Here is a 26,656-nt window from a genome sequence, read left to right as displayed (position 1 = left end):
CAGTCCTGGGAACTTTGGTAAGGGGATAAGCGTACAAAGCAAACTGCTTGCCAGGTAAATGTTTACCATGCACACCTATCTCATAAAAATCCAGAAGTTAAAAGCCTTTTCCAAGGGAAGAGCCTTGAATCTGCTCATGACATGAACCTGCCTTTGGATCACACCAGCTGGACCCTGAACACAGGATGTTGAATCTTACTTCTGAACATTACAATGTCCTTATTTAGATTAGAAAAAAAAAAAAGTTTAACCTATGTTTTATCTTCAAGGTATCTCCCGAGAGTAGTAGCACCTCTAGGAGTCTCAAATCTTACAATCTGTGTTAGAGATTTTACACAGGAATGTTTGCTGTGCGTGCTGTGTTATTTCAGACCTCCATGACTGGCTTTGACTCGGGGGGAAAAAAAAAAAAAATCATCTATCTTCCCCATTTTCTGGGAATTATCCATGCCTAAAGTAGCATAATGATTTGCAAAAAATGTTTTTTCAGATTGAATTGACTCACACCTGCTTTTAACTACAGCTCCTCCTTCCAGCAAGCGACATGCAGTCACTCCAGTTGCATAAAACCACTACAGCTTGTAACGTGCGGTACTGTTGTGAGTAGAGGTAGAAATGTGAGGTAGAATTGTCTACTGATGAGTGTACAGCTGTAGTAGTATCCTACCTAGGACCAAGTTCCCTTAAGTTCTGTCCTAGCTTGTGTTATACTCATTTGAAAAGATGAACCATTAGGGCGGACATAAATGGGGGAAGAAATACTCTCCTTCCAGTCCTGAAAGTCTGCATGCAAAAACGATGCTGCCACGTAATCCTGCAAAACGTATGCCTGAAGATCAGCACGGTTTTGGCTCAGCCCCCACAAACCCACAAACCCCCCCACAACGACACCTTTCCCAAGTTGGTAACTTAAGCGGACAATAGAAGAAATTAGAAGCAGCAGAACAACCGTAGAGGCAAGAACCACCCTTCGTGAAAGGGCTCTCTTCAAAAAGCAGCCTCAGAAGCCCACCTGCATGATTCATACACCACTTTATTTAACGTTCTTTTCCTGTTTGCCCAGGTTCATGTCAAGGGTACAGCGACCCGGGCTGTTTCCACAGCAAACTTTCATGTCCGCTGCAATTTTCCCTTTCAAATTCAATACAGTAAAATGAAATGAAGCAAAATGAAACAATCTTTATATACCAGTTCAGCCAGCATTGCCTAGCCCTCATTGTGCTGCATCTCTCATCAGCTCTCATTTACTCAGACAAGACAGAAAAGATTTGCAGATCCTATTACATTTTCCCACCCTATTTCCCATTCTGTGTGTAATTTTTTCCTTCAAATAATACTGATTGTGTCAACTGGAGGGGAGGGGGGGGGGGTTGGGGGGGGAGAAAGAAAGAAAGAAACAAGCATTCTTTGTGTTCTCTTCATAGTAATAAAATACGAAAAGAAGAATTCATGAGAAAACAGCTGAATTCCCAGTGCTTAGCAAATGGACCTGGCTACAGACACATTCTACTTCGAGCAGCATCTCCAACTAAACCGTCAAAGTGTCAGGAAGAGTTGTGTGCACTTTTGTCAGTGAATAATGTGGAACACAGTGCACCTCCTACCAAATGAAAGGTATTTTACAGGGAGGGGAGAAAAAAGAAAGTCTTTTGTATACCAGCAAAGTGATGAGAAAAAAACCAAGACCAGGGTAGGCTGGTACCAACTATTTTTTCTTTAAAGGAAAAAGAACCAAATGTTTTAAAAGGTAAAAATAGTGAAGGGTTAAAAGGAGTAAGTGAACTGGTAAGAGAAAGCAGAAATACTAGCTTTCTTTGCAACCCACCTAAAGATGTCTGATTTTACAAGCAGCTCCGTTCAAGCACATTTTTTTCTTTAAGCACATGCACGCTCTCACCATAATCTTGAGAATAACAGCACCCTTTCTTTTTCCACTATCTCCTGCCTCATACATTAAACACTTTTGAGTGTTTGTAGCAAGCAAGGCAACGGATCTTAAAGAACCTCTATTCTTTAATAAAGATCCTAACGGATCTCTTACTAAAGAGCCTCTATTCAACCTCAGACCAAGAGCACAAGGAAGTTGAATTAAGGCTGCTTTGTCAACTTTAATTCTCATATTCACAGATCTGGCTTTAGATAAGCAAAATATTCTTTCACCTTTTTTAGTGTATTTGATTCTCTGGATTTTCAGATAGCCAAGTGAGAAAGACAACCTGCTACACACTGACATAGCAGTGCTTTGTGGTCATTGACAGCGTGGCAACCTTCAGGCTCACCAGACAGACCACAGCCTCTTCAGTGAATTAACAAGAGGGTGATGCTAGTACGCCCTCCTTATTTTCATCAAACAGCTGTTGTCAGGGTGGGAGATGCACAAGTGTCAAGAAAGAAAGGAAAAAACCAAAAAAAAAACCTTCCCTGCCACAAAGGTAATTCAAAGCATCGTTCCAAACTATGAAGACACAAGAAACCATAGAAGACGTTACCAGAATAATTTAGCATGGGTAAAACAAAGTATTTTCCTCTAGCACCAGATTTATAAACAGCACACCCGCAGCAGAAGCAGCTCTCCCCCCAAATTATGTTTAAAGCTAACAAAATTAACTACAAATGGTTAAAACTCAGTAAAACTTTCAGCAAGTGAGAGGTTGTTCTAACGGTCACTGCAAGACAGTGAAACCTGCATCTAAGAAACAGACAACGTCATGGGGCAGCCCAGAAAGAACACTAGGCAGGCTTTAAACAATTCGGAACATCAGAAACGTGTAATTTTAACTTGCACAAACATGACAGAGGCACAGATTCAAGGAAAATGCCACCTAATAGTAGAAATGGTGGCTGATTAAGTGGAACTCTTCCTGCATGTAACGTTATGCTCAGGAAGCTACGCCCTTTCAGCCTGGGGGACGAAGAAGCAGCGCCTGTGTCGGTTCCCAAGTCTTCTACATGCTCCCACTGTCCTAGGGATCGAGACGCTGATAACAACAGTAAGTGAAAAAGGGAAGATTTTGTTCAAAGGCAAGGGAGAGCACTGCGAAACAGGGACAGAGGGGCAGGATGGGTCTCTGCCACCAGGAATTTTGTCATCTGTAACTTCAGTCACTTCCTCCCCAGAGAAAACAAGCATCACCCTCATCATCACCAAACAGACCTGCTGCTTAATTTGATGCCAAGCTAAACTAACTTGATTCCCACCAGAGAAATCCTCCGTGGTCTTCCTCGCACACCTACCTGCATTAACCTGAGTACGGAAGGTCCTGCTTGCTTAATGCAGCCCTCTCCTTCCCCGGCAGCACAAAGACTAATTCACTACTCTGGGAGGAGGGGAACCCCCACCCACCTACTATTCATCTAGTTGTGTTCATAAAAAGCACTACCCTGACCATCCTCCCAAAACTGCCCCGCTCCTGTAAATGTATACATTACAAACACACAGGTCTGGAATTTACAGTCAACAAACAGCAATACAAACAACCGTCAGAGAATGTATAAACACTCAAAGGAGCAAAAATACTCAGCCCGGCTGCACCACACACAGTGTTTATTTATCTCCCTCGCAGCAGATCAATGGGAGAAGACATTCAAAACAACTTCTTAAACAAAGTGTCACTTTGTGTTAGTTTATGTCAGTGGGGCTTCTTCCAAGTACTTGTGTCACAGTAAGATATGGATGTGTTTAGATAGTTTTCTTGTTCCTTAGCTCCAGTCGTGGCAGCTGGGCACGAGCAAACAGAGGGGAGAAGGGCTGCTAGTCTGATCGAGTTACTGATTTAACATTTAGAGTCTTTGCTGCTCAAGAGAAAATTGCTGTGTATTTGTAACCTGAATGCAGGTCAGTAACTTTAAAAGGTCAGGCTGAACGTTTAAAACGTTTTTGTTATTAATTCCCCACCGGCTCCCAGTTGTGTGAATGCCAGGGAGCAGCCTCAGCTTCTACAGAGCTGAGTAGCATTAGCCTGCACCTCCAAAGACCAGGTCCTCAAGAAGATGCAAAAGCAGTTTTGAAGCAATAACTTTCTGCCATACAAGCAAATAAATTCTCTGTTCGCTTGAGACCTACTTCTTAAAGTGCAGGAGGCACAGATTTTTTTTTTATCGGGGTTTCCTCATTTGTTGCTAACCCATCAGCCTAAACTCAAAGCAATCGAGTTTTCTCCATCCACTTACTACACTTTTTAGGAATACACAAATGACTTCGGTGCTCTCTTGCAGTAATTTACACAGTTATCACAAAGTTTGCTGATGCTTCTTAATAGCACAGAGAACTCCCGATAGTACACTGCACTTCTCTAACTCCTTTAACCCAGGGATATCAAAGCACTTTGCACACAATACATTTGCCTTACAAACTGCCCCCACTGTCCTAGGTCCGTACCACTGTCTGCACTTTACCATCAAGAAAAACTAAAGCAGACCAAAGTAGTGCTATTTGGCAGGGTTGCACAGAAAGCAGTAGAAATGGGAGCAGAACGTGAGTTTTCTGACTTTCTAGCTCCCCAGTTCATCAGAAGGCCAGCCATCTGAGATGGTGAAATTCAACAGAGGTTATGCTTCTGCCTCAGGTAGACTTACATTTCTAAACAGGCAAATGCTGTGTGTGGTTTATGCTATCAACCTTTCAAGGCTCCTCTGACTCTACAACAGCTTTTAAATACTATGGGGAAATGCTCACAGGAACAGGAGAACTTTGGGGGTTTCTTTCCCCAGGATTACACTTCCATTTGAAAAGATGGGGATGATCGCAAAGAACATACCTAGAGCATGACAGTAACTTTCAAACTTACTCCCCTCTGATATAATATGCCCAGCTTCCAAAGGGTAGAGAAATCATCCAGTACATGAGTGACTGCCATTTTTCTGTTGGTACAACAATCTAACCAAGCACCTGCTTCCTGCAAGGCTGTGTGATGCCAAGGGATCACAGGAAGAAGTCAGAGTTTTCCCTGTTTTGGTAGATCACACACACTCTCCTATTGTGCCTCATCAAAGAGCTGATGACGGAGGAGTGGATTGCACTGAAAGAACAAACAGGCACTGGAGCTACTGACAATAAATGAAAGTAAACACCTATGGAAGCAGCCTGGTTGTGGAACAGGCTACTTCAAGACAAATTCAAGTCTGAGGCAAACAGACCGAGTTCTCCCAGAACAGCACCTAGAGGCAGCAGTGACCTGATTCACCATCATCAGTTCATGGGAAGCCGTGCATCAGCTTCAGAGGATTCTGACCAGACAGGGAAGCATTCAGTCTCAGGACTCTGGTGTATCTCCCTCTTGCTTAGAATATTTGCAGCACATGCTCCCCTCCTCCATGTTTAAGGCACTAGACGATGCTGGACCATTGGTACGTCTAGGCTTCTAACATCAGAGTAAGTTTGTAAGCATAGATGGGTATTTGTGACCACACATCTGGAGTAAACTTGTTTTGAGCGTCAGTGTCTTGTGGAGTAGTCACAAAGCCACACAGGCAATACTATTAACTTTCAGGCTCTGGTTTAAGCTATAAGTTACTGAAGCTTTGCTTTACTTCCTACCTTAAATACAATTGAGAATTTGTCTCAGCTCCCCGTAAGTAAGCACCTTCAATGATTAATCTTCCAAGGCAAATATCCCTGGCATTGCTGGTGCAGTAACCTTCTAGTACTGATGGCCTGATACAGGAGCAGTCGTTTGTTTTAATGACTTCCAAAACTCTCTGAAGATCCTTTACCCAAGACTTTTATGAGCGAGTAGCTCTCTGCTCTGGGAACGTCATCTCCATTACTAAATGAAAAAAAAAGTAATGCATACGTATCCCACACCAACAGTGAAACATAATCAAATAAGGAATACTGGTTAGATATTAGACACTGAGCACTGAAGAACATAGCTTAGTGAAAACCGATCCTGTTTCATGGGAACACACAATTCTAGTTTCTAATTTAGCACTAAGGAGGAAGAAGAAATGCAGCCTAACGTACGTTCCACTGATAAGGCACCCTACGTTGTTATAGCTTCTAAGGGCATTACACTGAAAGAAACACATTTCGTACGCTCATGCGGTACCTTCCACCCTACAAACATATGATCAACTGCCATTCGTGTTACAGTATCAGTATCCTACTTACCAGTGCTTAAAAGGTGACTCTACATTAGATTGAGAAAACTCCCTTAATTTGTGATTTTCAAGTTAAGCATTCTGACTTATCAAGTGGGGGCAGCTTGTACCCAACCCATTACAAGACTCCTCTGCAATATATTTGCCCAAATCAGTGCACTCAAACTCCTCCAGAAATTATCCAACAGCATGAGCTGGCTTAGAAAAAAAGTCTACCTTGCTGTGAAAGAAGACATTACCCCACCAAAACTATCAAACTATCACCCTCATGGCTTGCCCTTTTTTTTTTTTTTAGTTTTATTTACTTTTTAATGGAAGCAAAACCCCCTGTCATCTCACCTACTCCTCTTTTAATAAGGAATGACTGCCGTGACTACCCCCATCTAGAACCACCATTCACTGCCAGCACCTCTGCTCTCCTCGTGTGCTTAGAGAATAACTGATTAGCACTTTGCATAATTAACCTGATTAGCACTATGCATAATCAAACTGATTAGCACTTTGCATAATTAAAAAGAAATAATAATAATAACAATAATAAGCAGTAGGTAATAGCAAAAGCTGCTAGTCCCAATGCCTGTTCGTTAGCTCTAGGATTAGTTTAGTGCAGCATAATTTATTTCTTAAAACTATTTTTTAAAGATGCACAAGCTCCTGAGAAATACAAGTTTAAAAAGTCTCATTTACTTTCAAGATCACTAGTGAAAGCGTTGGCTCTTCCAGAATTACAACTTCGGATTTCTTGTGCCTCCCTCTGCTGCAGCTGAAGACATTTCACAGGATGATGCCTGACCAGATGGACCACTGGTCCGATTCCCACATCTGGCTGCAGTACTGCTTTTGGATTCATTATCACAGGATACAGAAGCCTCCCTCCCATCTTTTAATGCATATATCCTCGCAATGTACTTCAAGAGTAGGAAACCTGTGTTATTTTTATTGTCAAGATGGGCAAGGTAGTAAGACGCATATCCTCAAAAGTATGTAGGCACTAAATTCTCTCCTGCCCTGAACCATTACTCCAGACCACAGGAAGTCTGGAGAGGAACACGGAATTAATCGCATTCCTACCCCTAAGCCTGCACTACTCTTCCCCCCATTTGAGCATCATTCTTCTCTGTATATGTGTTTTGCATCCTGTTCAAGAATGTGAGAGAAAAAGGAACTTTGACTGCTAGCCTGTCCCATCTCCAGTGTAAGTCTCCCAGTTAGGGCTTCAGGATTAACAACCACCTCCCAGGGTCTGAAGAACCTGTGTTGCTAAACCTAGCTAGACTGCAAACTGTGTGGAACATCAGCGTTAAATGTCTAGTGACTCAGTCCTTGTCGACATTAAATGCCAGACACCCTAGAGGAGCAGTGTCCCAAGCGAGTGGGTAAACCACTGATGTTTTCAGTTTATTAATGTGGCCTCATCCCTCCTAGTCACACCACTATAGCCTTTGTTTCTCCTCACTTCATTAACCTCATCTCTCTCTAGCATCCTTATATTATAGGTTAGATTTTCCTTGCATTCCCCCCAGAGCAGTCTTCACCTTACATCATCTATTATACCTTCAACAGCACCTGAAATACTCACTGCCAACCCTCCACCACGTCCTTACAACCACCCTGCCTACCGGGTAGCAGACACACATTACGGCTTCCCTGCTGACTGCTCAGCCAGCGTGGCTGGGCCACCGGGCAACTGGGGAGTCACTTTGTTCCAAGCGATCAGCTCGCCTGCCCTGCAGCCACCCAGGCAGGAATCGCTGCCGTCGGACTGCGCACAGCCCGGGCGCAGCGCATGGCACGGACCTGTCCTACAACAGTGACAAATATTCCCACTGTGCTAGAGTTCCTCTCATAAAGTAAGCCAATGAGAAATGGCAGGGGGAAAGAGCAATAAAAGAGAATCTTACCATAATTAACTGGAAACATATTACCCATGCACAGGGGCCTCTCCATCACCCCAAGCTAAAGAACTCATACGAACAGTGAAGGGTGCAGAGCTAGTCACTCATTTCACAAGTTGCTTAGTTTCAGAAGAAAAGCGTTGTTGTAGAGATTTTTCAAGTCCAAATGTTCCTGGGGAAGGTAGTTCCAGTAATTCTGGGAAGGAAGCCAATCCCTTGGCTTTATATGTAAATATTTAAACAACATTATTTTTATATACATATTTTTTATACACATATACATATACATCTTTAGACTTCCAGACTTGCAAAACTGCAACGGAAAAAAATATGCCAGTCGATGTATAGCTATCGGCTCACCTGTCTGAGCTATGATAACTGACCATCAGAAACAAAATACGATGACTTCCAAATAATTGTGCCATGTCATCTATGTATACTAATCCACCCAAACAGAAGAGCTGAAATAGCAGGACTATGGATTCTGAAGCAGAGAGATTAAAGTTTTAAATTTTACCTCCTTAGAAGTAGCAAGAACACAAGGTTCATCAATTTCAAATCTTTCAGAGCCTAGATGGATGCAGTGTGCTCCATCCACAGGTGTGGTATCTCCAGCTTTGGATGACACAAAGCTTCCCATTCCTAGCATCTTAGCACCCTGACACCTGACAGAAAAGCTGTGACTTCATCGTGTTTAGAAAGGTCACTGCTGCTTCAGGCTTAAATCAGGTCCATACCTCAAAAGGGATTACCTGGTAGAAAATGCAAGTGAAAGAATAGAAACATACCTGGCACTGAGATTCTGTGAATAAATAAAATTAGATTGGGGGGGGAGCTCAAAAAGCTTTATAATTGTTGAGGAGGAGGTTGATAAAATGGGAGGAAGATGATTTAGTGAGAAGGTATCCCGTCACAGTGTATGATGAATAAATCAATCCATGAAAATAAAATTTACCACGTAGATTCCACCTGTATATACTCAGGAAGCAAAAAACACACCCTAATACAAGGTACACGTGTGTAAATTCATGGGTATATGATTTAAAGAAATCAAATATTTATGAATACAAAATTTACACGTCTGTTCAAGTATGTGTATATAGCACAACCAGCGTGAGTTTTAAGAAAAGATCACATAAGTGTACAGACATATACATAAAAGTATAGAAAAAAGGACCAAGAGTAGCGCAAGCCTTTTAGAAAATATTTTAATGGCTTTAATAAAAAGCCCTCACAAAAAGTTTGAGGGGCTTCTGCAATCTTACATTTTTCTATTGCAAAATACACCTGCTTTCTTTTCTTTCTTCCCCCCCCCAAACTAAATATTTCTTCCATCTAATGACTCTCTTTATTAGACAGCATCTAATTTGCATACATTTACATACAATTTAACTGCTAGCTTGTGAGAACAAAGAAATGGCTCTGTATTGTACTGAAGGACAATACTCAGAAAAGGAAGGTATAAAAACCAGCTAGCTCGGTGGCTGTGTATTCTCTTTGTTTCAGAAATACCAGGATTTTTAAACACACCACTTAAAGGGTGAAAAAGATTATTTCATCAAACAATGAAAAAAGATACAGTGCAGCTCCCTTTTAACACATTCTCTCTCTGGCCTGGTTAATGGGATTTAAGGGTCCAATATTTCTTTGCTTTCTTCTGTTTCCTTTATTAGAACTGATGGATTTAATTCTGTCACATATTTTACTTCATATTTTATTCCTATAACAATCTATGCTGAAGTTCAGCTCCAATGCTAATTCAAGACCATCTTCCTTCCCTTGCAATCAGCCTGGAACACAACTGAACCACCTCCGACGGGCATGAAGTACTCTGCCCTCCATGCCCAGGGCTAATGGATTTTAGAGAGAGTTTGCCAGAATTCCACCTTGTGGCAACGAGTCCAGAGATAATGAAAACTTACCACGTAGCTGACTGGGCATCGACAGGAAGGGAAGCTGGGCTGAGCTCCGCTGGCGAGAGCAGGGAGGGACTGTGGTCAGAGTAAATGCAGGATGTAAAGGATGTGTCAAGCCCTCTAGTTCCCTAAAAGAAGAGGAGAAAAGGATCTTCAAGATCTGGCATGAAGCAAAAACCTTTAGAAACAGTTGGCAGGAACTCCATCACAGGCCCTACCGCACGCATGACACAAGCGCAAAGCGTTTTCCTCCGCAGGCAGTAGGAGCACCAACCACAGAGAACGGCTAGAAATCGAGTACTTGTGGACTTGACATAAAAATGTTGCAGAGAGAAAAGAAAGCATGATTTCAGGGACATCCTCTTGTCCCCTCAAAGGTGCAAAACCCAGCAAAACACCTGGGTCTGCCACTGGCTGCTGCCTGCATGGTGGAGCTGCTTGCTCTGTTTCCCAGCGCTGCCCTTCCCAATGCCGACTGCGCCCAGCGGGGCAGAAGCAGCAAAGCACCAGCATTCAGTGCTGCGGGGACGGGGCTAGGCAAACCCAGCTGCTCCGGTGGCACGTTACAAAGGCCTGTCCTACAGAAACGTAGCAAGTGAAACCTTTCCTGGTGTAAGCATACCTACTGCAACCTAACGGAATGGGACTACTCGTGGTAAGAAGCATCGGGCCACGTTAGCTCGCATACAAAGCGGGCAGTCACCTGCTCCATTCCGTTTGCCCCAACCGGCCACGTGATGCACGGTCCAGTGGCTTCACATGATCAGCAGAAGGCCAAGCGTTAATTTCATGGGCATTCTCACGCCAGCATGTGTGGCACAGTAACACCACGACTGGAGATACAGGATCCACATGACAAGCTGTACATAGAAGAAACTTGTGCTGATACTGCCCTGACGTGTCTCACTGGCACTGAAAGGACATTAAACATTATTTTCAGACACAAATTTTAATTTAAAGCTGGCTGAAATGTTAATGAAGTTTTAGCTTTTTTTCAAAGGGGAAAATTCCCTACTGCTTACAAAAATGTGGGGTTTTTTTTCCCTGCCTGATCTGCTTCTAATGACATATAGCAACCAAACCTCATAAATGAAATTAATCACACCTTCATATCACTCTCCCTTTTCAAGGATGGAAAGGTTAGGTGTGATCTTCAGAGTTACTGGTGCGTATCGAAGTGCAGGTTTTAGAAAACAGTGGAGAAAGTAAATTCCAAAGCCACAGTTCCTTTAACTATCATACCCTATCCTCATAGCTATATCCTGCTGAAATCACTGGGTTGTTATCTTCAGAGCCTTTGGAGTGCGGCTGCACTACTATGTAAGCTGATTTTAATTGCAGCTGCCACAATCCCACCCTTCCTTCAGCTCTTTTCTCTCCTCACCACATGTCCCCAAGTCCATCCTTGAGTAAGGACTGGATAAACGCCTGGTTCAGGGAGCTTTCAGCTGAATGGAAATTTCAGGTCCATGTCTTTTCAGCCACATGAACCCCCAGCTGCCACTCAACATCCAGGCATGAAACTTGAGGGTTAGAGCAAAGGAGGCAGCAGAACTGTACAAGCGGAGGAACAGCAACACAGCGGCATCACCATCGCTCAGTTTAAGCTGCTGTGGACCTGCACCTTGAGATGTCTAGGGCTGCTTTGGTATGACATGGAAGAAAGGGTCTGACCACACAGCTGAAAGCCAAACCAATCATGGCTTTATAGGTAAAAAAGCCCCCCCCCCCCCTCACACGCTAACCTAAAATAAACTGGCAGGCCACGTGGATCATACAGAACACATGCAGTCTGCTCCTGATGAAAAGTAGCTTGAGATAATGGTGCACTGCTACGACCTGCACCAGGGGCAATTTCCAAGTGGCAGGTTGAATTAGCCTCAAGTGACATGCATTACAGTAATGCTTCCCTGAGGCAATAAGGCAAGGTCCCACATTCAGAAAGAAAGAATTGAGCTTTCTTGCCAAAGGCAAACGATAAAGCACATGATTAAGAACCACTGTTAACAGAACATCCAGAAGCTCCTGAAAAAAATCTTTCAAGGACTTCAGAAAATACATCTGGAAATAAAAAGCATGAGTTTCCTTTCACATACCTACCGTTACAGTACAAAGTACCTTTTTTGCTACTTTCCTGGAGCACAAGTGTCAATTCTGTCCTGACTTAAAAACTAAGCCTTCTAACCATCAGCAACTACACTTTCTAACCTTTCTTCAGCATTTCTGAAGTCACTCTGCCCAAACAGTTATGCAGGAGGTTGTGGGGTGAAATCCGGATTTCAGCTGAATACAGAAGACACTTCAGTCCAAATCTCTTCCTTTAGCTTGCCTGCTCTAGGGGTGACAAAAATTGGAACATTTCAAACACTACGAGAAAGATCCTTTGGCAGTAAGGGATCATCCAACACCATACTCTACAATATCTTCAGGAGAAGGAGTCACTGAGGACAAGCTTCACTAGCCAGTTAGCATCCACAGATGATTCATCACCTTTGGAAATTACAGTAACTGAAAGAACTAAAAGAGTCAGAGTGGACACCTGATCTTCATCAGCTCAACAACCAATACCCCCCCTTCAGTACCGAGGTAAAGAATGTTTTTTTTATAACCGAATTATATCCAGACCTCAAGGGCAGAATACTAGATCAGACATAGGAATTGTTTCTTTCAACAATAATGAAATAATGCTTTCATACGCTGCATTACATACCAGCATACGTGATCCTGAAGCAATGGCATCTGCACAACTACTTGTTTTCATTCATGTCTTCTATACACCCTAAAGATGGCTACAGTTATTCTATCAACCATGGGCAGCTGCACAGGTTGTTACAAATCACATTCTGGTATGTGACCCCTATGCAACAGGCTTGTTTCCTCAACAGGAGACTCCCCTTTTCCTCAGCTGCCTTTAAGATACAGCCCTTATCAGGAAAACCCACCCATGCATATACTGTTGCTGTGGTGTCACTGAATATTTACCTCTATGAACAACTGTTCCACTGGAAAACATGCATACGTATGTACCTACACACAAAAAATACTCTGGCAAATACCTGTTATTAATCTCTAATGATGACAGTATCATTGGCTCACCATCACAATTGTTTGATTAAATTAATTTTATTCTTTCCAGGTTACAACAGGTGCCTACGTCAGTTTTGACAGTCTTTAAAACAATAAGGAGAATCTAAGAATTTTAAATGATGCCAATACTTTAAATACTTTCTATCCAAGTGCTCCTGATTGATTTAGAAGCGTATTACCACAACACCAGCCTCAAGTTTTATCTTCACTTTAACAATTGTTCTTGGAGCTAAAAGTAGGTTAAGCAAATTGTTCATCGGATTTTTCCCTTTCTTTTCTTTTGTTGCTATATACTACACTGAAGCAGAGATTGGAGGTTGGTGTATGCAGAATATTTCAGTGAAAAGTAACTGTCCTTTCACCTAATTAAATTTTGGCATTTATGAAGTTCCACTTTTTGTACATAGCTGTCTAATTACATTTTGTATTAGACATTATGGGTGGAATTATACAAAGAAACAAGAGCGTTGATTCTCTCTCCACTCAAATCATGGTGAAAAAGTTCAAGTTCAATCCACCAGCAGCACATTCAGGCCAGCTTTGAGTGTTTTTGAAAATCCTCCCCCTTCCAACCTGCCCAGAAAGCAGGCAGAAACAAATAAAATTTCACCACCTTGTGTCTGGGAAGCAACACCTACCAGCTGCAGCTTGCGCAGTTCTGTCTAGTTAAGATGCTGAGAATTCCCTTTTAAATACAAACAATATTTCTGAAGCTAGTAAATTCTTTCAAGCATTCACTTTGATTCGATAAATTATATTAAATACAATTTGCCTCAGCAGCATTTTAAACCATGACAGCCAGAGCACGAGTAGGTCAGTTTGACATACCGAAGTAAAATCTATGCAGTTGTATATCCAGCCTAGATTATGCATGCAGTCCCACACTTCCCGAGATAACAAAATTACCCGGCTTGCACTCCAAGCCAGTCAGAAACTGTGTAGTTGCAGATAGCGAAGTCAAGCCCGAGCCAATCAGTCCTGCTAAGCAGCTGCTATCTCAGTTGCTTATTAGTTCACCAGTCCACCAGGCACAACCAAAAGCTTCAGATGGGCTTACAGTATGCACAGAACGAAATCGTCTCTGCTTTCAAAATACCACAAAAATGCAACCATGAATGAATACTATCAAAGGGCGGAGGTAGGAGAGAGATCTATTTTAAATTTTCTCCAAACATTTTTTTTTTATACACTGGAAAGAAAATCCTTACTCTTGAATACTGTACAATAACAGAATCGTGCTGTTTGTTGGCAGAATGCTAAGTTTCATTTTCAGCAGAAAAAAATCCATATAGTGTTTTTTTCCCTGATTTAGATGGGGTTTAGGTCAACCTTAGCTACATACAAATTAATGTTTTGTTCAAATTACAGGGTAATTTTAATTAGGACACCCTGTTAGACATCCTGTTGTTCTATTTAATGGACTTTCTCAATTATAAGTAGAAACACCTCCCCACCCGCCTGCAACTTAAAGTAAAAATTATGCTGAATAAATATACGAAGATAAAAATTATTATTCTGCATTAGATCCTTTTATTTCTGTTAATCTTTATTTGGCAACTTCTGTATCCAAAGGGCAGAGTTCAGAATTCCACACCCATTAAACACCTGTTTAAAAACCACTTGAAGCACTGGAACCAGCCAAGTATGTCCCAATTAAACAGAAACGTTGGCACTGCTGTCCCGAGTAAGGAACACCCATTGCCATTTGCTCTCATTAGGTTAAACAGGTTTATTGGGATATATCTGGATTCCTGATTATGTGCATTGCAAATGGATAGAGAACACCAGAACAATAAAATTTAATTCAGCGTGGCCTTCTGTCCAGTTGTTGAGCACAGAATTTTGGGAGAAGTAAAAACTGGAGCTTCGGGAAGCGGACAGGAGTTACGTGCACCACAGGAGAGAACTCACACTTCTTTCAAGAAACAGCCTGGCTGACATAAAGAACTGGGCTGGGACTTCTTCTTGAAAACACTCCGAGATTAAGAGCCAATTCCCTTTTTCTTAGCATCTCCTCCTCTGAACTGTGTATTAGTTTGATTCCCTTACAGAGTTTTATTTGTTAGTTATAAGCACAATACGGTATCTCTTATACTCACTTCAGTGTTAAATCGGTCACTGATTTCTTGATTTTTTATGTTTATGAATTCAGTGATGGAATGAAAAGCCCAGAAAATAAAAGCTCTGTTCATAGATCAGACACAGTACAGCAAGTTTTCCAAATATTTGCCAATTTATTTAAAGGCTCTTCCAGAGACACCAATTGCATGGCAAACAGAAGAATCTCATCTCTAGCATTCATTTAACCTCCTGGCCTCCGTCAAGGATGTGGACATGCTTGCCAATAAGTGACAAGTCAAGTGGTCTTTCCCCAACCACCCAACAATACATTTCAGGGTGGTGCCACTAGACAGAATCAGAGAAGAGTGGCAGTGATTAAAAAGTATGTCTGAAACGGTTCTAATATCCATGCTCAATCCTCTATAATCCCACTTCATTATCAATTTATTAACTTCCTTTGTTGTCCTTTCTGTCACCCTCCTGTGCTAGTCACTAATGTATCTTAGTTTTGAAATTGCTCTACTCCACATGCACAAAAAGCTATCACGCTTCTGTCGCATGCCGGTCCGAGACATGTATTCTCGGGAACAGAATTAAGACTCGAAATGGAGTCAAGAGCCAAGGAACTTTGTTTGACCAACAAGAAATCTGCGAATGCAAAGGGAGAGAGGGTGAGAGATAAAGAGAGAAAGGAAGGAAAGAAATAAGGACAGAAGGAAAGGGTTCACAGCAATAGCTACCACCTGGAGCTGCAACATCCTGCAGTCCGATTCGTTTCCAAGTCTGGTGGGGGAACGTTCCATCTGATGTTGGTTGATCCCGTTCTTTTCTAGAGTTGTTACCAGCTGTTCTGCTTAACCACACCTCCCACCCGGCGGTGGTGTGCATGGCCAACATCATCAGGTGGTCCTCAGAGGTCTCTAGGCACCTTGATCCCCCCAACCCCAGGTCTCGGCACACGCACAGGGGTTTGGTTAAGTTTTGCAGGATCAGCCTCCCGTTGCTCCATGGTGTCAGTCGGTTTCCTCCCTTAACAATATATAGATAAATCTCTGCCATGGCAGCGTGTTATCTTCCTGCCTTAACAATGTATAAATCACTCACTGCGGTGATGGCATGACTTTCCTGCCATAGCAATGGTGAGACAAACACATCTGCATGGCGATGGCGCGTCTCACCGACGCAGTCTCTTTACAGCTTCACATAAATTTCATCAGTTAACTGTATCCATGTAAAAGATCTAGAGTCGCTAAACTGATACCTTACAATTAAATGTATAAAAAGGATGGTTCAGCACTATAAACACTACTTAATTCACAAGTCCTGTAGTCAGGATGTTAGCAGACTGAAATGAACATCTATATATTTTTCTCTTCACTTAATGCCACACAGACTTCCTAATAACATAAATCTCGTTGGTTTTCTACTACCTCTTGTACTTAGTGTAGAATTCACAATTACTTAGCGCCTACATTTCTAAAGTAAACTTTAGTACAAGAAAAAAAAGTATTCTAAGAATAAAAGATGTCAGCTGGCAGTTGCTGCTGACCTAAAATTATATTTATTTTCAAGACAAGCATAAAAGTGGCAGATGCTTTCTTGTTCTGGCCGGCTACAAATGGCATCAAGAAATCCAGAGACAGACACTTGCGTACTTATTCTTTGTTTGTTCCCCACCACCACCAATAACAAGTATTTTTGCATACAAACACCACCTTCTGATTTGCTACTGCTCTTTAGATATCCACGGGTGCTGTATTCATTGTGGTCTCAAGAACAGTTTCCCTTCCATATTCCCACAGATCTCAACAAGGATGCTGGGTACCCAAAACATCTGAAAAAGGTAAACATTCTGTATTTTTTCTCCATTATGTAATTGACAGTAAGTGTTGCTGCTTATAGTGAAAACACTTTACAACAATATCCCTAAAAACTGACAGCCACAGTCCTTAGCCTTTTCTTAATTTAAACCTTAGTAACTTCCCCTCTTAGAATTGGTGGCTGACATTTTATTCAGTAGATGATATCTGTAGCTGCAGCACTTCCAGACTACAAAGAGCTGCAAACGCTATCATTACAAATGGATTTTTTTATTGGTAGATGTTTTGAGAGGCTAACCAGAGAGGAGTAGGAAAGCAGGAGCATGGGTGGAAAGAAAACAAAACAAGCTCACAAACAAACAAAACACTACAAATCACAACAGGACAAGAGAAGAATCAAGTGGTGACATCACCTTACTGGATTAGTAAAAACAATTCTGGCTTGATTGGAATTCCAGGGGTTTTTTTCTTTATATTTCCATTAGACCACTATAAAAGTGTTTAGCTGCATCACTTTTGCAGACACCCTGATAAACTACCTTGTATTACTCGTATCTAAGCACACTAAAACTTAAAAACAGTAGTCTTCTGTACTGTAAAAACAAATAAAGAAAAAAAAAAAGGAAGCGTCTGTTCTATGCTGCACACAATTCATTCTACACGTCTCAACTGTCATTGCACTTCCACTGAATTGTATTTTGGACCCTAGAGGAGTTGTCTTCAACAACACCCTTCAAATGCCTGAGCTTAACAAAACGCAGAGAGCTGCGGGCTGGCACACTGGCTGGAGAAGCGATGGAATATTCCACAGGAGGAGAGAATCTGCCTACATCACAAATATCTACAGGCAAGTCACATAATCTTTTTATATGCAATATAAATAAGAGATATAGGTTAAAAGGAGAAAAAGAAACAGCTTCAGAATCACCTGGAACACTCTGTGGAACTGACTTAATTGCCACCAACAGCAGTTTTTAAAGATTTTGCAGGAGGCAAGTAAGTCCCTGTACATCAGATGAGGACAAGGCCCTCTTGGCCCTAGGAATATGTGGTAACACCCAACAAATGAGGGGAAAGAGGTAAAAAAAGAAAGAGGGGAAAAAAAGAAAAAAAAGAAAAAAAACCAGAGGAGAGGCACTGGAATAGGCTAGTACAGGAATTTCTGCAATACAGAAGCCTACCCAACTTCTTAAAGCCAAGGGGGGTGGGGGGGGCGGGGATTAAAAAAGGAAAAAAAAAAAAAAAAAAGAAGATGATAATTACTCTTGTGTTAGGAAACACACTCTTCCTCACTATCAGGATGCCACAGCAGCGTGGCATCTTTTGAGACAAAGCTGAAAACTACAGTTCGTGAAACGGAAACCAGAGTTGCAAAAGAAAAGAGCAAGAAGTGAGGTGTGGGATGACACTGAAGATGGAAACAGCTGGAATTAAAAATCCAGCCTTTGTCTCTGGAGCAGGGAGGGACAAAAAAGGAGGCACATAAACTTTACGCACAAAGTAAGGGAAAGTCATTGGAGGGATATATTAAAAAAATTAATGTTTCAATATGCCACCTTGTAATACCACATTGAAAACCACACCACTGTGTGTTGTTACTGTATTTGGTCAAGTGCACCGTTGTGTTTAATTTGTACTTTGATTACGATAAATCACACGATACAGGGAGGCAACCAAGTGACGCACAGTCCCTTCTGAAAACTTACCCTATTAAAACTTAGGCTGTAGTAGAAGCACAGTAACCAAAAATCTATGTACGCTACACCAGAGGAAGGGAGCTAAAGTCCTGAACAGACATCTCAGGACTTTTGTAGACACGAACAGTAACTTTGCCGTGCCAGCAGTTGGACTGTTAGAGCAGTAGATAAATTTGGTGCATGCATCAGATACAGCAAACCGTGGGCTGCCCAATTTTCTAAGGAGGGCACAGACGCTCTGCACACCTGAGCACGATTAAGTCTTACTGCTTATGAAGAAGAGTGTCAGTACTGGCAGTGGACTGACTTGAAGAGGAGGGAGGCAGTTGGAGGAGAAGCATAAACCTGCTTCTGCTCACTACCAACAACGTTATTGCAGGCACCAGTAATGAGGTGGCTAGGCTAGGAGGGGAAAGGGATACAGGATCTGGAGTGCTTTATCAGCTCCAAGACCAATGCTGGTTTTGGCACTATTTTCACTCTAGTGAGTTACAAACAACAAAAAAACCCCAACCAAGCAGGTGCTAGCAATCTGAGAGACCACATGCCAGCTACAGCTGCTTCAGACTGATTCAATTACATCTGCCTGAATAGTCCCAGGACACTGAATCCACTGAAGGGAACCACAGGTCGAAGGAAGACCTAGTACTTTGGGATTTTAACACCCCATTAAATTAAGGTGGAAGTCCCTCAACTGAAACTGGGGGAGAATATTCACGTAGGGTCCAAAGCACGCAATCATGCTCAGCCTCAGATAAGATGGAAGCTGGAAGGCAGCATATGCATGACACCAGGATACACAGTAAAAACCCTTTGGAAATAACTCCTCAAAAATTTCCTGAAGCAGCCTGACAGCACTGCCTTGTTTCCCAAAACACTGGGTGCAGTACATTTGCTTGAACATGCTCTTGGGATTGGGACTTCACTCTAAACCTTGTTTGTACAAAAAGGGGCCAAGCAGCTGGGAAATTCTGGAGTGTAGTGTGTCCTCATTAGCTCCCATCTGCCGTCAGAACTCAGCTCATGGCAAGTTTGGCTAAGTCCTGGTGTTCTCAGGTCCAAATCTGGGTCAGTTTTAATTACACTATACAGAATTCAGTGTGCAGTTTTTAAATCCTTATTATACAGCGCAGAAGAACGGGCAGCTCTCCAACTAATCAATTTTTTAAAAGTACATATATAAAAATTTTAAACCAGGCTAGACAGACAGTGGGTGGAAGAGGGAAAAAAAAAAGTATAAGCGAGTACAGGGGTTAGTTAAGAGAACTGTTAGCAAAAGTGGGTCACCAGCAAGTTCTGCTTTAAAACTTCAAAGGAAGGGGAAAAAGAAAAAAAAAAACCTCTTCATTTTTTAAGACAGTGAAACTGATGTGCAAGATGTATACAATTCATACTGCGTTTAGCATCAGCATGCATTGCATACAATACTCCAGCCAGATTGCCACGAAGGGAAAGCTAGATTGTCTCGTGGCTACAGATTGTCTCGTGGCTACAGGACCCCAGCGGGCACTGGCTGACCTATTCCCGTATCTTTTAACAGTGTTATTGCCAGGCTTTGGAAAGTCCTTTTCCCTACAGACAAAAAAAAAAAAAAAAAAAAAAAAAAAAAGATTGTAGCCTTTACCCCACAGGTACAGAAAAAGTGTGGTGGTTAGAAGTACAGTTCAATGGGATTCTCGAAGGTGCTAGTGAACTGCAGGATGTTAGTCTAAATCCTTACCCAATTAATGTTTTTTGGACTACTGTCACTGCTATTTATTTCCTCCTTTTCTATGACATCAAATAGCCATCAGCCAGGTCAGGACTTGAAAAGAGTTTTGCTTGCCAGGTTGCTGGCAAACGAAACGATAGGAGGCACAGAGAACGGCATGTTTTTCACTGAACAGACACTTGGGATAGGATAGCACGCCAAATCTTATCTATGTAAATTGGGCTAAAATCTACTCTCAAAGTCAACAACCAGAGTCTGCCCTGTTTAGAATCTTTGTCAGATGCAAGGGAGCAAGTGGAAGTCTTGGGTGACAGCTACCAACATAAAGGTAGCTCAGAAATGGAGAAGGATGATCAAGGAGCAGAATAAACAGTGATGAAATGATAGACGCTTGTTAGAAGAGCATAACATTCTGCCATCCCCTACACAAAAACTATACCTTCAAAGATTTCCAACTTCGCTTTAACCATTTCTACGAAAAATTCCCATTTACAAAAATTTCCCTTCGTGCACCTTGTTAGTATTATCACAGCTTTCATTGTAGAGCTACAGCATAGCAGAAACACAACACAACCCTGCACTCTCCCTTGTGATTCTTCACTTGACGGCTAATCCATACACCTCCAGCTGCTAGGTGAATCTAGTACATCCTGACACAGTAAGAAACACACTACTGACTACCCCAGGATCAACAAAAGCTACAAGGTTGGAGTAACCTGACAATGCTTTTTCTCTGTAGGGGAGTTTTTTCTTTACTGCCACCTGCCTCCCACACGTACCACCTCTAATACATGAAAATCAACACATCAAACATACATTACACAACAATCCATGCAGAAATCAAAGACTCAAAACTTACCACAAGAGCATTACAATCTTAGACACCACCAGCTTCTCCAGTATGATACTGGTTCTCAGACGTCAGAGGGCTTTTTGCACATACCACCTGACTGGTCTCAAGCTCTAACTATCCCCATCTGGGCCCACTTGTATTAATTAGGACAATTAGCCTCACCCTCTCTAGAATAATTGTCAATTTAGTTGAGCTGACACCAGAAAGAATTCGGATAAAAAAAGCAAGCTGAAGCCACAAGTGGAGTGGGCAAGGTAATCTCCGATTATTGGAGAAGAAAATTACCCCATGCAAATCTGTTTTTTAAGGGTCTGGCTTCTTAGCAGAACTTGTCACTATGATGTTTCTGAGCAGATCAGTAACAGAACAAAAACGGGCAGAAGGAGAATAACACAACAAATGCTAGTAAGTTTAGCCCAGGGATCATCATCATACCATTCTTGTAACAGAAATTTCAGTGCCCAGCTGTGCCTTTGGGTTATGCTCCCTTTTAAAGCACTGCTGGTGCAGTTAGGCACGTTTGTTGGACCATTCGAAGATGTGACCCTCTAGTGACTAGGCAGAGTAGAAAATCTGTAACTTATACGCAATGAAGAATGGAGTAATAATGCTACCTGGTGCTGTGCATACTCTGGAACACCGGCAAGGAAGCTCAATGGTGAAACAGGGTGGCTACTTGGGAAACTCGGGAAGGGAGGACTGTGCAGTTCAGAAGGCAAGTTCAGCTTCTAGTTGATGTTTTAGTTTTGTATCATCTTTCAATGCAGCTTTATTAAATAATTTTACGTACCTCTTTCTTTGGTGTCTCTGCTTTTCTTCTTCCTCCATTTCACATGTATTGTAACAAACCACTGCAAAAGGTACATAACATTGTATCCAACTGCTAACAAGGTGGACTTTTACTAGGCTCCGAGTATCTTAAGGACCACAAATATGACGACAGGAGTCACTCGTTACCTGCTGCAATGGTGGAACAATAGCGTTGAAGGAAAACTAGCCTCTGAAGGGTCTTTACATTCCACTGTCTGGACACGTGGAAGCTGCAGGGTGGAAAATGAGTGCCCACCTTCCACTGCCCACCCACCTCCCTAAAAAAAACCACAAAAACAAAACAAAAAAACACCCAGAGAGTCCAGGGTGAAAGCACACACTCACCACCCATGCTCACATCCCTATAGACAGACTTCTTTTTCTTTCCGCTCCTCCCTCTAAAATAGTGTTCAGATGTGACCAAAGTTAAAGCCCCTAAAACTCTTCAGGTTCTTCAGCTGATAGCGCAGCCACTTCGGAGCTGTCTGTTGTCACACTAACTTGTTCAAGGTGTGTCTGGTGGCCCTGAATTCTGAACAGGGAGCCTATTGGAAAGGAGACTGGTTGATATTTCTGAATAATCCATGCTGTTCTTGCATAAAAACGCTCCCATGGAAGCACATCTTCCTTCTACAATTCTGCTCATGGGGAAATGGTGAAAGATCTGGCACGGCATATGAACGCAGATATACTCTATAGCAACAAAGCAAATATGCCATTCTGAGATAGGGGACATTTTATTTTGCAGACTGTCCGCACCTGGGGATGTTAAAAATGTGAGAGCAATTTACAGAATGAATTAAACCATGGTGGTCCCAAGTTAGAAATTAAAAGAGAGACTCTTGTCAAACATAACTCCAGTAAAATTTGATGCTGCTGTAGTCATGTTACTGTACCTACAGGTAGTAACTCATATAATCCTTTTAGTGGGGTCTGTCCTTTCTACTACCTGAGCTGGAATACCTGAGACAACAATATGATTTATAAACAGAATGAGCCAGTTTTATTGTCCTTGGTTGCAAGAGTTTCAGGCAACCCTTAACATCTGAATGCCATTTTTTTCTATTGCACATTATTTCTGAGTGGGTGGTTTTGGTGCTATACGGTCTATATAAAATGAATCAGTACATCCAAAAATGCAACACCTATTATGTGTTTTGTAAACATCCAGCCCATGGCTTGTGTGCATTGTGCAGTACCTTTGCCATTATCAGCTAACAACACGTTCTAAACTAACAAAGCCCTACAGGTCTCATTTTTGTAAGTTTTAAAAACAGTGGGTCAAGGTTAAGAGGAATTTGCCAAATTTCTGTTTCCTATACCTGCAGAGGAGGAGGAAACCTGTAATTCTCCCACTGCAGTGAGGAGATGGTATCAAGAACAACGCTAAACAAGACCAACCAAAGGGATCGCAGGTACTTGCCTACAGAATAATACCCTATGTATATACTGTTCTCAAATAAAAACAGAGTACTGACTAAAGTGATGTCAACTTGCCAGTTTTGTGGTCCCGTTTCAAGCCTGCATGACAAAAAACAGCAAAAAAAAGCACACAGACCTATATATCTCAGTTTATTCCTTTCTACTATTTGATAGCCAAACTAACGTCAGATGATGAATTCAGAAGGCCCTCCACAGTGAGACGGAGCATAACTCAAGTTTAAGACAGAAAAGGCAGTGACAACTGATAAACACAGGATGACCACCAGAAGAAAGTTTAGTGTACTGCTTTTACCTAGCAGTATGAGATACAAACATCAATTATCCTAATTTTCTGGAAAAGGAATCAAAAAGCTCTGGTCTAGACCACAAAATAAAATCAAGGGACTCAGGCTGAACGTACACGATTATGTCATACTCTGGTTTCTACACATTTTATCACATTTCCCCTCAGTACCGGAACACTACTGCTTTCTTTTATTCAGTTAAAGAAGTCAACAACAATAGATAAGCACCAGAGCATGTATCTGGAGCATGGTTCAACTGAAAAGCTACCACGTCCACATCACGTCCCATTGCAGACCGTACGGCCAGGCTCAACAGCGTGTCCTCAACACCGGCCAGGGCAGCTGCTTACTGAATCTGTGGGCTGGGGCCACACTGTTGGCCTCCATTAAATCTTTCCAGTTGCTGGCAAACCACTGTCCGGGGATTTTCTGAGCGAGTGGTTATATTCATACCTTTGTGTTAAACAGCCCTTGATGGACTTGCCTTTCATACGTGTATCTAAATTGCTTAGTAGGCAGATTTCCTTCTGCTTTTTCTTCGTCTTGGGTTAATTGCTTCTGCTGTCAACATTTGCGCTGTGTGGCTGAAGATTTTCTGGAGCTGCAGGAAAGTGATCTCTCATACAACTACAAGGAAAAGACTGGTCTATAGATCACTCCTCCTGGGCTAAACCAGTGCAGAGTGTAATAGATCTCAAGACAACGGCAGATCGTTGAAATAAATCCTGTCTGATTTCAACAGATCGTAACCATGCAGTTTGTTACGCAGTTTGTTTAAATAGATTTGTAACATACTAACTCCCTTTTAAAGAGCAAACTGATGCTTAATCTGGGCCAAGAGGCACAAACTGAGTAGATATGAAGGTGAAATGGTCTGATTTTGCCAGTCAGACTTGCAGTGTGACTGCACCTGCTGCTTGGATGCTGCCTAAATAGGCCAAGATCAAGGCTGCAAAGACTGATTTGATTCTGATCCCTCAAAGTGAACAACAAGACCCAGAAATCAAAGCTCAGAATAAAAATTTAAAATTATTCCACGAAGCTATCTTCTCTTTCCATGCTACAGTGCACATAACATGCGCATGTATGTGCACGCACAGATACACATTCACACTCAAATCCACATTATCCCCTGCGTTCATATGTTGCACCGTTGCAAATATACTCAGAAAAAAGTGGAATTGCAAGAGGAAAACAGCACCCATTGGAGCAGAGAACCTATGCTGCTATTCCCCTTTCCTAATCAGAAAACACTGATTCACATCTACTTGCCTCACCTCCCTGTCCCTTTACCCACGAGGAACTCACCTTACATCTCTCGAAGGCTTTCCTTGGCCAAGTCCGCAACCCCGGGCAACCCAGCCTCGACTGCAGGCAGCAAAGGCAGAGAGCTCAGCTCAGGGTTTGCCATGCTCAGTGCATGTCACACCACACAAGCAACCTGCTAACGAGCTGCTATGTGCTCTCTCAAAGTCACAGCTGCCAGCAACAATTGAGCAAGTGCAGCCTAGCTTTTCAGGATTCCTGCCTGTTGCCCAGGAACCACACAAAGCACTGGAGGTTTTACACAGGTGCAAACGGTGCTTTTCTCCCATGCCTTGTCCTCCAGCACATCAGACTACACAGACTCTGCGACGGCAATGCAAGAACCACCAGAAAGCAGCAAATGAACTTTCAAAATGCAACCAGAGTTCCTACTGATAAAGCTACACTTCCATGACGTGAGAAATGCAGCATATACGTTGCACTAGAAGCAGATGCAGGAAGGCTTCATCAGGCTTGCCTTCATGAAGGCCTGCTTTTGCTTTAGAAATACGCAACTGTTTTATAATTCTGGGTTACACATTTTTCCAAATTTGTTACTATTTCTTACCTGCAAAATATTTTGTTAATGTAAGAGGTAATGTTTCAGAACAGGCAATGATTCAGAACACGTAATGAGCGCCAAAAATAAATGAAAAGGGTGCATTTAAAAGCTTACTTTTAAAATAATTTGATAGCTGTATAGGAATTTTTAATGCTCAAAACTGTCTGTCAAGTAAGTGTCTTTAGAAGCATAATATAAATCACGCAATTATCCAAATCTGTGTACATACAGAAATTATACATGTACCATCTGTTTACAGCCCATCGCTTAACATTATAATCTTGTACGTCCACAGCTCAGTGCATAGGTGGTGCTGTAGGTAGGCACACAAAAAGTATCTCCTGAACTGAAAATCTGTCAGACAATTTTTAACAGGCTCTTTAGAAAAGACTGCACTAACTCCAGAACGGTTTGTTTTGTCAATATTGCCTACACTGTGTTAAGGTCAGCAGTTTGAGTTTCTTGTTAGCCACTTTCCCACACTGGTTATCAGGCAAATTCCTGTTAATTTGAGGCAGAATCTTGCCTGAATGGGAAGGGAGCAGGAACTGGTTAAGGCCATTAACCAGATGGCCATTAAGATCTGGCACTCTGATGTTATGATTAACTCCTAGCCTGGTGCCTACTGCTACTTACCAGCCTACTCACGAGAGCGGGCACAGGTCAAGCCTCGAGCAGGGCTCTTTTGCTGTTTGTTCAGAAATGTTTCAATACTGACATGCATGCTAACGGCTTCTGTCTAAAATGAAACTGCTCAGACAGGTTTTACCTTCCCTTTTGAATTCAGCTTTCCATTTGGATGGGAGGCTGAAAAGGCTAAAGGGTTCTCTTGTACGGAAGCCAACAAAAACAAAGGTAAACTTAGAATTTTCATTAACTGTAAATTACAAGAGCAAACAGAAATAAGGATTGATGTGAGCAACAGGGAATGCTAAAGCTTCACCAAATGTAATGTGTAATGCCTCAACCCAAACATATTTTGGGATGACTGCCAAGAAGATGGGTATAAATGTGGGAGGCTTAGTAGAGTACAGTTTGAGCTAAAATGTGTAAAGTTTTCACTTGTGCTAAGGAAACATTCGTAGCTAGGTAAAAACAAGGCCTTATGAAAAA

The 26,656-nt window shown here is 42.0% G+C and overlaps 1 protein-coding gene across 7 annotated transcripts in view; it reads right to left on the bottom strand.

The window, feature by feature from the left end:
• Positions 1-26,656, bottom strand: part of ZBTB20 (zinc finger and BTB domain containing 20) — a 519,668-nt gene that overhangs the window by 381,909 nt on the left and 111,103 nt on the right. For 6 of the 7 annotated variants that reach the window (XM_055712470.1, XM_055712467.1, XM_055712471.1 and 3 more), the window contains one exon: positions 9,917-10,038. The exons of the other annotated variant lie outside the window; for it this stretch is intronic. The gene's annotated coding sequence lies outside the window, so the exon portion shown is untranslated. The remainder of the gene's footprint in view (positions 1-9,916; positions 10,039-26,656) is intronic. 7 annotated transcript variants of the gene reach the window in all.

This window comes from Falco cherrug, chromosome 5 (assembly GCF_023634085.1).
Source record: "Falco cherrug isolate bFalChe1 chromosome 5, bFalChe1.pri, whole genome shotgun sequence".
Taxonomy (NCBI): domain Eukaryota; kingdom Metazoa; phylum Chordata; class Aves; order Falconiformes; family Falconidae; genus Falco; species Falco cherrug.
The sequence above is the reverse complement of the archived record's forward strand: the minus strand, read 5'-3'. Positions and strand labels throughout refer to the sequence as shown.